A 14,075-nucleotide genomic window follows, 5' to 3' on the forward strand; every position below is an offset into this window, starting at 1 on the left:
TTGACGAATCCAACAGTAGAGTTTATGGATCCAAAATACACCCCTCTAGAGGGAGGGGATTAGGATCCTGGTCATGTCAGGGCATGATTCGTTCAGATCACAGAAGCCCGGAGATAATCAGGGACATGTGGCGCAAGGCTGGGTTACAAGCAGACCTGTAACCTGTTGGACGTGCTCGTTGTTCACAGCTGCCACAAGGTGGCTACAATGGCTATGCTTGCATATTCACTTTTAATAAAAATAGATGCCCAGATCAGTGTTAAACTAACACATACACCACTAGTGGGAGGAGGGGCAGCAAGAAGAAGATGCTTTGCCCACAGTGTTGCTGGGCAGCTACAAAAAATAAGCCTGTGTAAGCTTTATGGTATGTGTGTGCGCTTTATACTCACAAAAATTTACAGTTGTAATGATCAAAAGTGCCTACATATATTCTTTGAATAGCATAAATCTTAACTGGACCCTTATGTCTTTACTACAGATTCTTGTCCTGTGAGGAGGTGCTAGCGGAAACTTTGAAAGAGAACACCAGTACGAGTATAGCTTTGGTGGTATACTTCATTTCATGGGAGAAGGAAGAATGCCATAGCTATACCAGCGCCTAGCAAAGCCCTGATGCTGTAGCTGTGTCTTTAGTGGGCCTAGTCTCTAGGTAAAATCCTTTTGGCATGCATTAAGCCTGAGCTTCTGTTCAGACACAGAAATTTTACTGTAGGTATTCCATAATGCAGATGTCCGAGGGTAACTCTAGACCTATGAAATGTAATCTAGCTGCAACATTTGAGTCAATCTCCTTTCTGAAGTACTCCGAGATCACTATCTGTTTTTGCAGGCCAGGACTGTCAGGTTGATAGCAGTGAAGTTGAGAAGGTGCGGTGTGTATCTATTTCCCCTCTGTTGCTGGCTTTATAGGAGAAGAGATGTTCCAAGTATACTGCCAGCCCTGCAGGACAGGGACAGTGTCTCACTATGCAGTATTTCGAATGGGGAGGATTCGGTCCTGATTGTTGGTATTGCAGATGGCTCAACTCTTCCCGTTGTTTGTTGCTTCTCTGCATCTCTCTTTTTCTGTAACTCACTTTGTGCCTGAAGATATTTCAGGCTTACGTCTGAGTATAATATAGCTGATGCATCTTACGGGAGTTTTTAGAATGATGTACTTCTGTTTCCCTTCTTTAACCCTCCCCAGGAAAGGTGTTTTGTCCTGGAAAGGCATGTTTTGGGTATAGGCCAGAAGAGGCTCAGAATGGGCAGTGGGGGTAGCCCTGAGAAGGCTTAATACAGCACACAACCCTGTCAAGACTCTATGGTGTGACAAACCGTGGAGCAGAGATAGGATTCTGTGGGGAGACAGGCAAAAAGAAGTGGGAGTATCCCTATTTTTATAGCAAATTATGGGTCATGGCGTGTTTTCCTAAATGTGCAAGTGACTGAGAGAGATAGGTTTACCCCTCAAGTCACCCAGTAATTTCTTAACAACATCTGGTGCTGTATTGAAGGATGGGAGCTACATTACTACACTGTTGCTCTCCTCCTCATCCCCAGGCACCACTGGGAAGAGCGAATGTTCTTTTAGTGCGCAGGGAGGAGACTGAAAAGGGAAGCTATAAGGTGTTCCTGTAGGCACAGGCTCAACACTGCTCATTTAAGTCTGAGTGCTGTGCCACCTGGGGAGGGAGTCTTCCTCTGACATTGCTCGTGCAGCCCACCTTATCTTCCTGCCCCTGCGCCATGAGTAAACCGAGCTGTTTCATTTCAGAGAGGTGCAGAGAAAGGAAGATGAGCAATTTGGACGTATGCTGGAGCAATGAAATGCGCCTTATCCTGGAAGAGCAAGGCCAGGCATGCAAGTTATGTCACTGTAGTGTGTGCTCTGACCAGTCACAAGGGAGGGTCAGGGCCATAAAAAGCAGCCTAAAATTGTGGCTGCATGTATAGAAAATTCACGACAGCTGAGCTGCCCAGTGGCTGTTATCAAACATACCAAAGCCATTTTTCCTTTGTTCTGTACAGTGTCATTTTTACCTATTCAGCTGCTGAGTGTGTAACAATAGTGATACCAAAGGCACGGAAATAGGCATCTGAGTGTAAAAGGGGAAAAATGGATTGACTCTGACTCTTATAGCAAAATTACTTTAAAAAAGAACAAGAAAAGATGAGATGTGCTGCATTGCATGTGGAATGAAAACTGGCATGAACAGAAATCTTCAAGTTCAGCAAGGCAGTATGGAAGAAAATCGGCCCTGAAATGTATTATGTTTTACTAGAAGGTTGCCTTTGAAAAGATAATTTAAAAGATGGCATTGTACAAAGTTTGGTTGTGACAATGGAAAAGGGTAAACAAAATGCATTTAAATAAAAAAAGTACTAACAGACGCAGGACCTAAATACAGAAGTGTTGAGGTAAGCACATGCGAAAACACCAATTTGGTTTTAAAGAATGGTTTGGTAGAGAGATACAGTTTTGTGCTTAGAGGTAGCAAGAAATACCTGATGCTCTATGTCCTATGCTCATAAAGTTGATGGAAGTGCAGAAAGCATCTCAGCTGAATGTGGACACACTGAGAAATAGACAACTGTGAATATCTGATGTATGTGACGTTATGGGGCGGGGGGCTTTCATTGACTGGGCACTGAGATCCCTACAGTACAAGAAGTATGATACCAGAGTAACACTGGTCGAGAATGAACTAAAACAACTAATTATGGACACTACTTTGTGTGAAAGATGTGTCTATTGTTTGTACTAAACAACTCTACAGCAGAGAAGGAAAATATTCTAGTAACGTATTTTGTATCTGGAAGAGCTTGGAGACGCAAAAGACACAGAAGGAGAGAACAGACTAAGCAGTCAATATATTTTTGTTGGTGAAGGGATTGCTTAAATAAGACTTTGCTTACAGTTGCAATCAGATACAGAGTTTATAGCAGGGCCTTTGCATATTCAGTGTACTGAGCAGCCACTCCCTGACTAATCCTCAGAGTAAGTCTGAGAGGTGGGAGGGGTTACTATTACCTCAGTTGCACAGATGACCCTCAGATGGGCAGAAACTGCTGGAAACTGCCAGAATTAGGAACTGGTGATTGTGCTGGATGAGGTCTGGGGATGAAGGCACAGTTCTTGGTTGCCTTCGAAAAAAACTAGTTATAATCTAAGCCTTCTGTAGATCCTACTTTTAATGAGTGACTGCAGTGGGGAAATTAAGGAAGGAGAGCTCCTAGTATCCTAACGTGCGTGTTCCCAATTCAGCCTGTATTATGTCACTGATGATAACAGTTATCCTTTGTGGACCCACTAGCTTGAAATTCCTAGGTGACCACAACTGTGTTTAACTGTTCATAAGCTGTAGCTGTTAGTAGAGGCAAGACTTGAAACAGCAGTCCTATGGGTGCATCCTTATCGCCTTCTGTTAGGGTAAACGCTAGTAGAGCAGGCATAGCCGAAAGTTTGGAGTGCAGGGTGTTTCCCACGTGTGCAACAAAAGCAGTAATGCTGATATTGCCTGCTGTGGGTATAGCTGTAATCGCACCTTCTTTAATGCGATTGCTTCTTGGGAGCCGATCTACTGTGATCGCTGTCATACCTCCTGTGTAAAGCGCTGCCAAGGGTGACAGAGTAGATTTGTCACATCAAGACACGTGCCTCTGTTCTTCGCTTCAACAGCCTTGTGGCAGCAAGTCGTACCAGATACAACTGTCAGCGCTGCAGGATCTGCCACCAAGCAAAAGCAGAGCCATTGCTCATAAACCAGTAGCTGGACCCGGGTTGTTAAACCCTCCTGCTTTGCTGCCCTTCTTAGGCAAGGACCACTGCCTCAGTCTCTCGCTCAGCCAGGTGCAAGGGTGGGACCTCGCTTGTCTTGTCCTCAGCTCTCCGCCTCACTTGCAGTTCTACTGTCCCGTTGAGCCGGGGACTTGCAAAAGTTGCTCATTTTGTGCCCCTCCTGTCCGCTTATGCGCTGACTGTCTGGCTGTCACACATGGAAGAGGCAGGGTGCTGGGTTCAGTAATAACCAGCAAACATTTGTGCTGAAAGCTGGGCTCCTCCAGTGCACCAGTCTGGCAGAGGTATGACCGAAGACCCGTTTTCTACACAGGAGGGCATTTGGGAAGAAGACTCTAAGAAGGAGAGCTCTGACTCTTCCCTCCCTCTTGGGCATGGTCCACTGACCCCCTCTCCCTTTCCTGGTACCCTCCCGATCCTTCTCCCTTCAGGGACCTCTGTTGCTGTTAGCTTTCCTGAACTACAGTGATCATACCAGATTGTACTCTTTGCTGTTGCCTGTAGTGATTTTTTTTTTTTTTTTTTTTTTTTTTTTTTTTTTTTAAGCGCAGAGAAGCATTTTGCCGTGTGCCAAGTCCAATAAACTTGTTTAGGTGAGTTTGATGGGCAGTGTCAGAAGTTACAACTGAGAGCTGTCTGTGAGGCTGAACTGGAGGAACTCTGCTGTATCTCATTGAACTTGGGAGAGATGGGATGTTTATGTGTTTGTTTATGCCCCACTGATCAAAGCATGTTGCAGGTAATGGGAAAGACAGCGAGCTGAGTCTTAGATTTCATTTAACTGGTGCCTATGGCTTCCCAGGGGAAGTTTCTCATTCATGCTAAAGTATGCACAACTTCAATTAGAATATAGCATGCACGCTTGCATAGGCTGGTGGATGCGAGTGTACCGAGGACTTTGCATTCCTGGAGCTGGCATTATTTTGCGATCGTGTCATAAAAGAGGTAAAGGAAATTGTATCGGGTCTGTATTACGCTATTAGTCACGGTGACTGTTAGGAGTTAAATTGGCTCATGTTCTAATTTCTCACTAGCACACTGAAGTCATGAGTTTGGGGTGAATTCAAAGCACACAGACCTTATTTTACTCCTCTGCATTGCCATCTGATAGGGTCAGACCTGGGAGGGGAAAGATAGAGGTAGTTTTACATGCCACAGGGTTGAGGAAAAAGAAGCCGTAGGCCAGTCAAGAGTCAGAGTCAATGTCTTCAAAGACTGCCAAAGGGCAATCTCAGGATTTTAATTGCTCGGCTAATGTCTGAAGAGCCATGGAGCCATCAAGGAATACTACTTTAGGAAATCTTGAAGGGTGGTGGTGGGAAGCAGACTCTGCCCCCTCATTCATATGCAGAAAAATTAAAATGGAGGGAGGAAGGATTAAAATACCTGTAATTGTTTCTTATGGGTTGAAACTCATTTAATTATTAAAATGGAAAAATATTGTTATTAGTACATCATAGAAATGCTAGTGGTATTTCTGAGCTGGTATGAAATCTATGCTTTAAGTTAATACAGACTTGGAGATGGACTACACGTGAAAGTATACGGGCATAATTTTTGCCCATTGACAAATAAGGGGACATATTGCTGAATTGGAGAATATCAATATTGTTGATGTGGCTGTGCTATTTCTTTTTTTTTTTTAAGGTTGGACCTGTAGGGCTCTACTTTTTTTTTTTTTTTTTTTTTTTTTTAATTTTTATAATATGCTGTGTTAATTACAGTATTAGGAACTAATGCTGAATCTTAACTACAACATCTATGAGCTGTAATTACTACTATAAACTTTGAAATAAGGTAGTGGTAATTGGTGAAGCTAGTTATAAAAAGCATTTTATAAGATTGATGTATATCAGTTACACCATTTAAAACTCTGATTTATACAACTTTTCACCTCTCATTCTGAAAGGCAGTGTTACAAAAATGCCTTCCCCTCCCCTTCCATTTGGAGTATTTCATGCTAGACTTTGCAGAGGGTTTGAGGAGGTTTCCAGGGCTTTTTCCCGAGCATCTCCTTCATGTTGTTACTTGTTTTCAGAGTTGCTCACAGGGGGCTGGCTCCTTTGAGTTCATCTGGCTGCCATGGAACATCCTCTTAGACCCAGTCCTTTGCTGAGAAGAGAAAGCTGCGTTTGGGTTCACGGGAACAGTAGAGTCAGCGGCAATAATGAGACAAGGAAGCATGAAACCATAAAGTAATGGCTCCTTTGGAAATGGTTCTAAATCCAATTAGAATATCCCGCTTCCTGTAGCGCCTGCTTCTAACCTGGAAGGGTAGCAAACGTGTTACTAAGCGGAGGGCCAGTACTGAAAACGTAAAATTTCCCTGCTCCGGTGCTTCTGCTCTGCGTGGGCTGGCGAGGGTGCACCTGCTTCTGCGTTTGAAGTGCTTGGCAGTCACACGCGGCCAGACACCTACGCTGGAGCGTCGGGGACTTGCTTGTAGGTCCTGGGTGTGGTTTCCCTATAACTTAGGTCTAAGTCCAGGTTTCTCCTTTACCGCTCTCCGGCCCATCGCCCAGCCTCTTGTTCCTGTCCACTCCTTGCAGCTGCTGCTACAGCTTGTACATCTGCACGTACAGCTACCGCAGGGAGCCGTCATATTTACCTCCCCCCACGCCATGTCACACCTTTACAGCTGCTCACATCTTTATGCTTCTGGGTTGTTTTTTTGGCTAGATAACTCCCGGAGCTGGCTCATGTATGGTCACATGCGCACTGGCACGTGGGAGAAGATGGCAGCAACCTGGATGCATATTGCCTTAATCTGTTCTGGATTTCAGGGCGCTGCGTCATGTCTTAATCAAAATTTATTAGGACCCAATTGCAGGTGGTGTTGGGTGGTCTGTACAGTCAGCAGCAGCAGCAGGAGTTGAAGGAGCTCTACATCTTTTTAGGACTGGACCATAAACAGATGAACTTTGCAGCATATCTGCAAATACCTAAATTGGACTCGATGAATTTGATTATTCATCTTTATTAACCCAGTTATGGCACAGCATATTTCTCTGCCAGTCTTCTAGTTTCTGGTAGTTTGTGGAGCTCACTAGATCAGGTCTAAATACTCTGCAAACAAGTTCAGTGTCATCAGTCCCAACTGCTGAAAAACAGTAGCCTGGTAGAGGGGGAAGAGGGAGTTGCCCTTGCTCTCGTTAGTCACAAGTTAAGGCTTAACATTTTGGTTTAAAAAATGAAGATAAACCCAAACAGCAAGATCTAATTTTTGAGCCACACTTTGTTTTTCAAGACTTTTGCACACCCATTAAAGGCCAGACGTGCATTTTTTTAATTGTAAGCCAAAATTCTCATATAACCACATGATTCTAGGAAGTGGGACTGTATGAAAAACAGAAAATATTGTGATGCGCACAATAAACCTATGCCAGTTGGCCATGCAGGCGTTACACCGTGAGTAACAACAAGTTTTCCATGTGTTTGCATTAGTACCTTCCTATTCAGCACCCACACAATTCCTGTGGCTTTGGGTGTGTGAAGCTATTTTTCCACGGGGAGAGGGAAAGGGTCCTTGCTGGTGCTTTCCCACATTTACATTTCTTATAACATTTTATTTATATCTAATACATTTTTCTCCCAATAGCAAACATGCCTCATTGTGCTTGTTAGCTTCTTCGATCTAAGCACACCAGTTAAATTTCCAGGAAAGAATGGTTTGTTCCCTGAAAAGCTGTGTTAGGGGAGGGTTGTACCTAAATCTGTTTTCCCCACACACATCCCTACATCCCTTTTGGATGGACTTATCTTGTTGGTTTTTTTTTTTTTTTTTTTTTCCTTTAGCTGCAGTTTTCAGTACAAAGCTGCATCACTGTTACAGTATTGCCACGTATTTTTGATTATGACACAAGTCTCGTAACATTTTGTTTCACTTTTTTTTTAATAAATCTCATTATTGGAGTCATAAGGTAATTAGAAATGCTGTGGGGAGCTAAGGCTGAAAACATGCATTCTAAAAGCACAAAATGAGGACAACCGTGTTCAAGATTTTAATTTTTTCTTGTTGTTGTTGCTATCTCATGGCATGTTGATACCCACAATTTTTTATTGTTATCTCTAGTTGACGGTACTGACAATATTGAAGGCAGATACATGGCACAGGTTTCTGCTGTAGGTATAGTGGTTATGGCTGATGAAGTTGTGCTGGCAGAAGTCATTAGTGTGGTATGACATACAAGTGCAGTTTTTTTGGTATTTTAGGAATTGCTTCGGTCGCATTGGATACGCTTTACCTATTGATACAAAAGTGGCATTTTGCCAGTATATTTACAGATGGGTATATTTTGCTGTATAGCTTATCAGTCCTCCCATACTGCTAAAATGTTCCAACTTTGTATCTTCTGTCCTGTAGGGCTCTGACAGCTATCGGTGATGGCAGCAAGAAATCTTACAGTTTTCAAGGTGGAACTTGATCCAGCTGTGAAAGAGGTTATATTAGGTGTTTGCCAAGAACATTGGACAGGCTAACTTAAGAGGCCCTTTCTGCAGGGGTGGACAATTTGTCCCAGCTCAGTTTGCTCAATATTGTTCATCCTTATCTGTCTGTAGCTTAACTGTGCTAGGACTGGTACAGGTAACGTGACAACAACTGTGCTCAGCAATGGTTCCGCTGTGCAGTCTGGGCAAGGCCAAGCTTTCAAGTGTGTTTCCAAGCCCTTTGATGTTTTAATGGCATTTGCATCTGTCAAAATGGTTTGGTGCAAACATTAGCATTCTTTAATCTGAGACTCAAAAAAAAGCAGCGTGGGATTCTGGCTCATGCTTCTGTAACGTAGTAAGAGACTATGAAATTTCTGCTGTTAACTGGAGAAGCTCTCCCATCTAGGCCCTGAATCACTCTGTTCAAAGAGAAACTGGGAACTCCTCTAGTTTATAGCAAACCTGCTATCTAGGACTGTGTATAGCATGCTGCTAGTAGCCTACGCTCCATAAAAAAAATCATAGCATACATCTGGGAAGTCTTTGCCTCCTTCTGTGCCTCAGATGTTTCTGTCGGTCATCTCTCCATCCCCAGAGTTTGTAGAAAGACCTGCACAGAGCAACTTGCAGTGATTTGTGCATTGCTTTCACTGCGGGAATTCTTCTTCAGTCCACCCAGTACTGTCAATAGTCTTCCTACTAAGCTACAGCAGTGAGAACCATACACCATTCTTGTTTGTTCCTGTACTAGAAGACTGCAGAGTATCAAGGCTCATCCGTTGCTTTTATGAATATAGACCTTAAGCTGTCCTTAAAGTGAACCAGGTTTTTTGATATACAGGTGACACCATTTTATCTTAAGACTGAATCATTTTTATTGCATCTCTGGGAAATGCAGCGTACAATCCAAGCCACGGTCTTCACTTGCTGTTTGGCAAATGTTCAGTAGTAATTTCCAAGTTGAAATTTTGTTCCACCCAAACTGATGTTTCTTTGGTGCTTTTTTTCCTTTGTTAGCAATAGGTATTATAATCTACTGAAATGGAAACAAATGTAGGAAAGGTATCCTTATTTTTTTCTCATTTAGTGAATCATTAGATAATTAATAGGTTTAGTATATCTTGAGTATGCCTACCATGAGTGAAAGCTAGTAAGATGCTACTGGGAGTGTTAAAACTAAGGCAAACTGTCTGCACCAGAGTGACCAGGAGGTCTCACTCGCTTTTCCCAAGCATCAGGAGTTCAGATGCCTTTTCTAGGAGATCAGGTACTATTGACAAGTTTGTTTTTTTTTCTCCCCCGCCTAAAACACTTGAAGCGTTTACTAGTTCCTAGAATACTAACAGCATGTAGACCCTTTAGCGCAGCAGTAGATTCTACATTATTTTGACACATACCTATTTAGATTGCTTTTCTTAATCTATGTGTTCTTTCCTTCAGCAAGCTCTGTCTGCTCTCTGTACCCTCAAAGCTGTCTTCACGTAACATTATTTCCCTCCTTCATTCTTATCTCTAGCACCCTGTGTAATCTCTGCCTGAGCTCGAGAGTTTTGACCCCACTCCTTCACCTCTCTCGATGGGCTGTACAGCGATAGAGCAGCCCAGGGGCGGTGTGTGAAGGTCGGTAACTGTTTCTTTGCAGAGGAGTACGTGCAGTGGGCATCTCTCACGTGGAGGGGGCATCCAGCTGAGAAAGGCCACGCAGGCCTAAGCATGGCATGAGTAGCTGTATCAAAATAAAACCCGAGACTTGCGGTAGGGCAGGCTTTGCGTTAGAGTGGTTGCACTTTCCTGAGTGTCTCCCCGAACTGAAAGAGAGCGTGACCTCCTGGGAGAGGTGGTAACTCTGGTGGCAATTCTCCTGCATGGTGAGCTCTGGATTTTGTATGGAGAAAGGCAGGCTCTGAGCTAGCCCCCGCTGACCCAACTGCTTTTAAAGTGTATCTGAACTGTGTGACGGACATGATTAAGCTGAGCTGAAATAGCAAGAAGGGGCTTGGGGCAGCCTTGTTGCCCTTTGGGTGGGCGTTGCAGCTTACATGGACCTCTTCCCTGCCTGAGCCGCAGCACTTAAAGCTGGCGTCGGCATTTCTGCACCAAGCTGTGGCCACGCCAGCAAGAATATGGCCAAGCAATGGATTGCTTGGGATTCTTTAACAAGAAAATTGGTGTCGTTGTCCACGCTGCTCAAAGGTTGCTGCGGCTGTCTTTCTCGTCTCACTGCCAGAAGCTCTTGCTGCTGCGTCAGTGAAAAGGAGGAGATCCGGGGAGAGGAGCCCCTGGTGCACCGACCAGCAGCCCAGTGGGCTACGGAGTGTCTCTGGCTGCCGGTACGGCTCCGGCACGGTGGCCGGGCCCAGCCCGTTGTTGCAGGGCCAGGCTTTCTCTGCTGGGACCGTGTTTGCAGCAGCCTGGGCGTGTGGGCCGCCCCAGTGCCCGCGGCAGAGGGAGCGGGATGGGGAGCGTGGCCAGACCCGCCGCGGGCACTGGGGCCAAGGCCGGCCGGGATGTGCCCGGCACCGCACGGGGAGGGTGAAGACAGCACACGGAAAGCTAGGTCTCTCCCCGGTTTTGGAGGAGGAGGATCTCGGGGCTCTGCTTAATTCTGTGTTGCGTTGTTTCCTGGCTAGCTGAAGGGCTTGTCTGTGCTTGATAGCACTTGTTATTTCTCCTTTCTTGTTTGTTGGAGGAGGGGGGGAGGGAAGGTGAGGTACTTTCTGCTTAAAACCAGAAGTGTTTGTCATCTCCGTCCAGGTGAATTAACCCACACTGGAAGGAAGCATGACATTCACATTGCCTTTTGTAATGTGGGAAAGCTGTGGATGGATGCATGCAGGCATTTGCTTTGTCCACTAATGCTTTCACTGCTGTCCTGTTTTGCTTATCTGGCCACCTTCCACACCCTTCCCCCCTCTCAAATTTTGTGCTCCCTACTGCAGTATGACCAAGCACTGCCCCTTCGTTTTCATGCTGGCGTGTGGCCAGCAGCACCCTCTCACGGTTCCAGCTTGCAGTGAGTTTGTGCACCCAGAGTCACCTACAAGTTAGGTGCCTGTAAGCTGAAGTCCTGGATTTCCAGGCCCTCTTGGGAGAAGAGCACGGCTAGCTTTATCTCAACAGGGGCCATCAAATCACCTCATTTGACAAATAGAGTCAGAGCATATGAGGGAGTGATGGCAAGCTCAGCATCTGATCCAGATACATGTGGAAGATCAGTAAGCCCCAACAGTGGTAACAGTGAAGCTTCTGGGAGAGTTTGTGGAGCCTGCTAGAAGCTGACGCTTGCCAGATAGGCTCCTGTATGCTTGTCTGTCATGTTATGGCCCCTACTGCAAATGCTAATTGAAAGTTTGCTTTGGCTAGCCCAGCTCGTGGGGGTCTCCTGGGCCCTCCTCTGGTGGAAAACCAGGCTGACCTGCAGTGGGAGCATAACATGGCAGTGTTCCACAGGTAATCTCTTCCAGTAACTACTGGGCTCTTGTACATAGCTTCTCTGTATGTGAAAGCTACAGGCATAGTCAGTCTTGTTTTATTATTTCCTCTCCCATCTCCCTGAAATCCTTACTGCGGAGACATCTGCATCTTTCACTGCGTTGCAACAGCCTTCAAGCAGGAGCTTAACTGTTTCCCTGACGAGATGCGTAAGTTCTCCCCCGCTGTCTCTGCAGAAAGTTTGCCTGTCCCTTCTCCTGCCTCACTTCCCAAAGCCTCTCTTGCTCTCCCTGAGGTGTGCAAAACACCTGGCAGTAATATGATGAGACAAATCTCACTTGGCAGCTTCCAGTGTTGATCTGCTGTGTACCTCCCTCTACCCTGTCTCCCAGTATCATCATGGAACTGCTCCAAATGCAGCTTTAAACTTGTCCTTTCACCTGTCCAAATCCCTTGTAACAGAGCCAGGGAAGTGGAAAGTGGGTCCTTGAGCTTAGTAAGAGGAAATTCAGTGTTGTGTACATCTGTAACAGCACAGTGAGCAGAGTTCTTCCAGCTTGTGTCCAAGACCACCTGTCTCCCTGAACACTCTCTCTGCTCCTGGGGAGCCCGTTTTTGAAAACTGTCTGTAGTAGGTGTGAGAAGTAGTACTTTTCTAGTCATGTAGCAGGGGAGACTCAAGTTAGGTAGCTGGAAGACCTAAGAGCAGTGTAGCACAAGAGCGATCTGATGTGATCGTGGAACCTTTGTTAAAGAAGGGGTAGATGTACTTATCGGGAATGATGCAAGTTGATCCTGCTTTGGACAAGGTGGCTGCTTACAAGTTTCTAACCCTGCTACTTTCTGTGCTCTGCCAAGCTCTCCTTTCTGTGCTGGAGCTTCTTCCTTACAGTCCTGTACCTTCCCATGTGCAACAGTTTCAAAAGACTGTTTAGCAGCACCAAAGTAGTTTACTGTTAGCTGACAGCAGTAAGACGTGGGAGAAGCCCCGTGGGAACTTTCTGAGTGGACATCTCTTTGAAACATAATGTTTGCTGAAATTATAACTACTTAAAACTACTCGCTGCTTGCGGGAGGGAAATGAATAATCCCAGTTTTGGCCTGGTTTTGTAAGAAAGATAATCTCTCTTCAATATAAACAAGAATTAAAGATTACCTGAGAAAAAATACACAGGAACTAAGTTAACTGATGAGTTAACTAATTGAGTTAACTCAATTTTTTCCCCATTTTTAAAAAAGCTATAAGATGATGACAGTCCCCATGATTAAGGTGTATATAATGCTTCAGTTCTAACTCCAGAGCATGGACTCATTGTTTTCAGGGCAGGTGTTCTGTTTCACTTGACGTAAGGGAAAATATAAGCTAAACCAGCTTTCAGGTCAGGCATGCCCTGGCCATGGAGTTAACTGGGACAATTAGTCCAGATGTAATCAAGCCCTTATTGCTTTTACTTTCTGTGTGGGATCAGAAAGTTACTTGTGACTATAGAGCCACTCCAGCACAAGGAAATCACCACTGATCTCAAAGATTTCCTTTCTCTGTTTGTGAGTCTCCCAAGTTGAAATTGTCACATACACCCTGCAATAGCAGTTGAAACTCGGGAATAAACGCTGTTCTTAAAATTGTAGGGAAATTAGGAATGCCAGAGAAAGAAAAAGTGTATAGATTTGATTGTCTGTTTTGAACAAGGAGAGGAATGCTTTTTGCACGAGCTTTCTGAACAGCCCAGGGCCAGGCCTTGGGGCATTTTTTGCCACTAAACAGCTTGCAGGCTTTTACCTGAAGAAATGGGGAATGGTTTCTCTGACCAAAAGATGCAGGAGTACACATTCGTGTCTGGAAACTTTGACATCTGTAAGATAGGATGAAGGAGGAGAACGCTGAAGCTTTATTCAGGGGGAAGTCCGACTGTGGCTGCACATTGCAGCAGATCCTTCAGGGCTAAATTACAAGCTCTGGTACGACTGCAAGGGTAGCCAGTGTATGTGAAGCAGCCCGAAGCAGCCCAAAGCAGCAATTTATAAGCCATTTCTGAAAAGCAGGAGGTAGGGAATACATAAGACGGGCTGGAACACTAGAAAAAGTGTCCCAAAGGCAGAAGAAAAGGGAGGGGAGCCACTAAGGTTTGTCTCTTTCTCATGTCTTTTAAGGTAGGGATTGTGGGTCATGGGATAGGTAGAAGCCAGAAAGATAAAAGCGGTGAATCAGATTCTACCCTCTTTTTCACAGTCATATCCCAAACATACATTCCCTAGTGCTTTGTCATGTCTGAACTGCAAATGCAATAATGGATGGGAAATTCCACTATATCCATTGGGAAACTGTCCAACAATCCTGAGATGACTTCCCACTACCCCCCCTCTAAAAGTCTACCTAAAAGGGTAGACTGAATGATGGTACTGTTTCTCTTTGTAGATACCTCCACAC

The 14,075-nt window shown here is 44.9% G+C and overlaps 1 protein-coding gene across 1 annotated transcript in view; it reads left to right on the plus strand.

The window, feature by feature from the left end:
- Positions 1-14,075, plus strand: part of ARHGEF5 (Rho guanine nucleotide exchange factor 5) — a gene marked incomplete at its 5' end in the record, with an annotated part of 38,455 nt that overhangs the window by 4,960 nt on the left and 19,420 nt on the right. The gene's annotated exons all lie outside the window — the stretch shown is intronic.

This window comes from Accipiter gentilis, chromosome 18 (assembly GCF_929443795.1).
Source record: "Accipiter gentilis chromosome 18, bAccGen1.1, whole genome shotgun sequence".
NCBI classification, from domain to species: Eukaryota; Metazoa; Chordata; class Aves; order Accipitriformes; family Accipitridae; genus Astur; species Astur gentilis.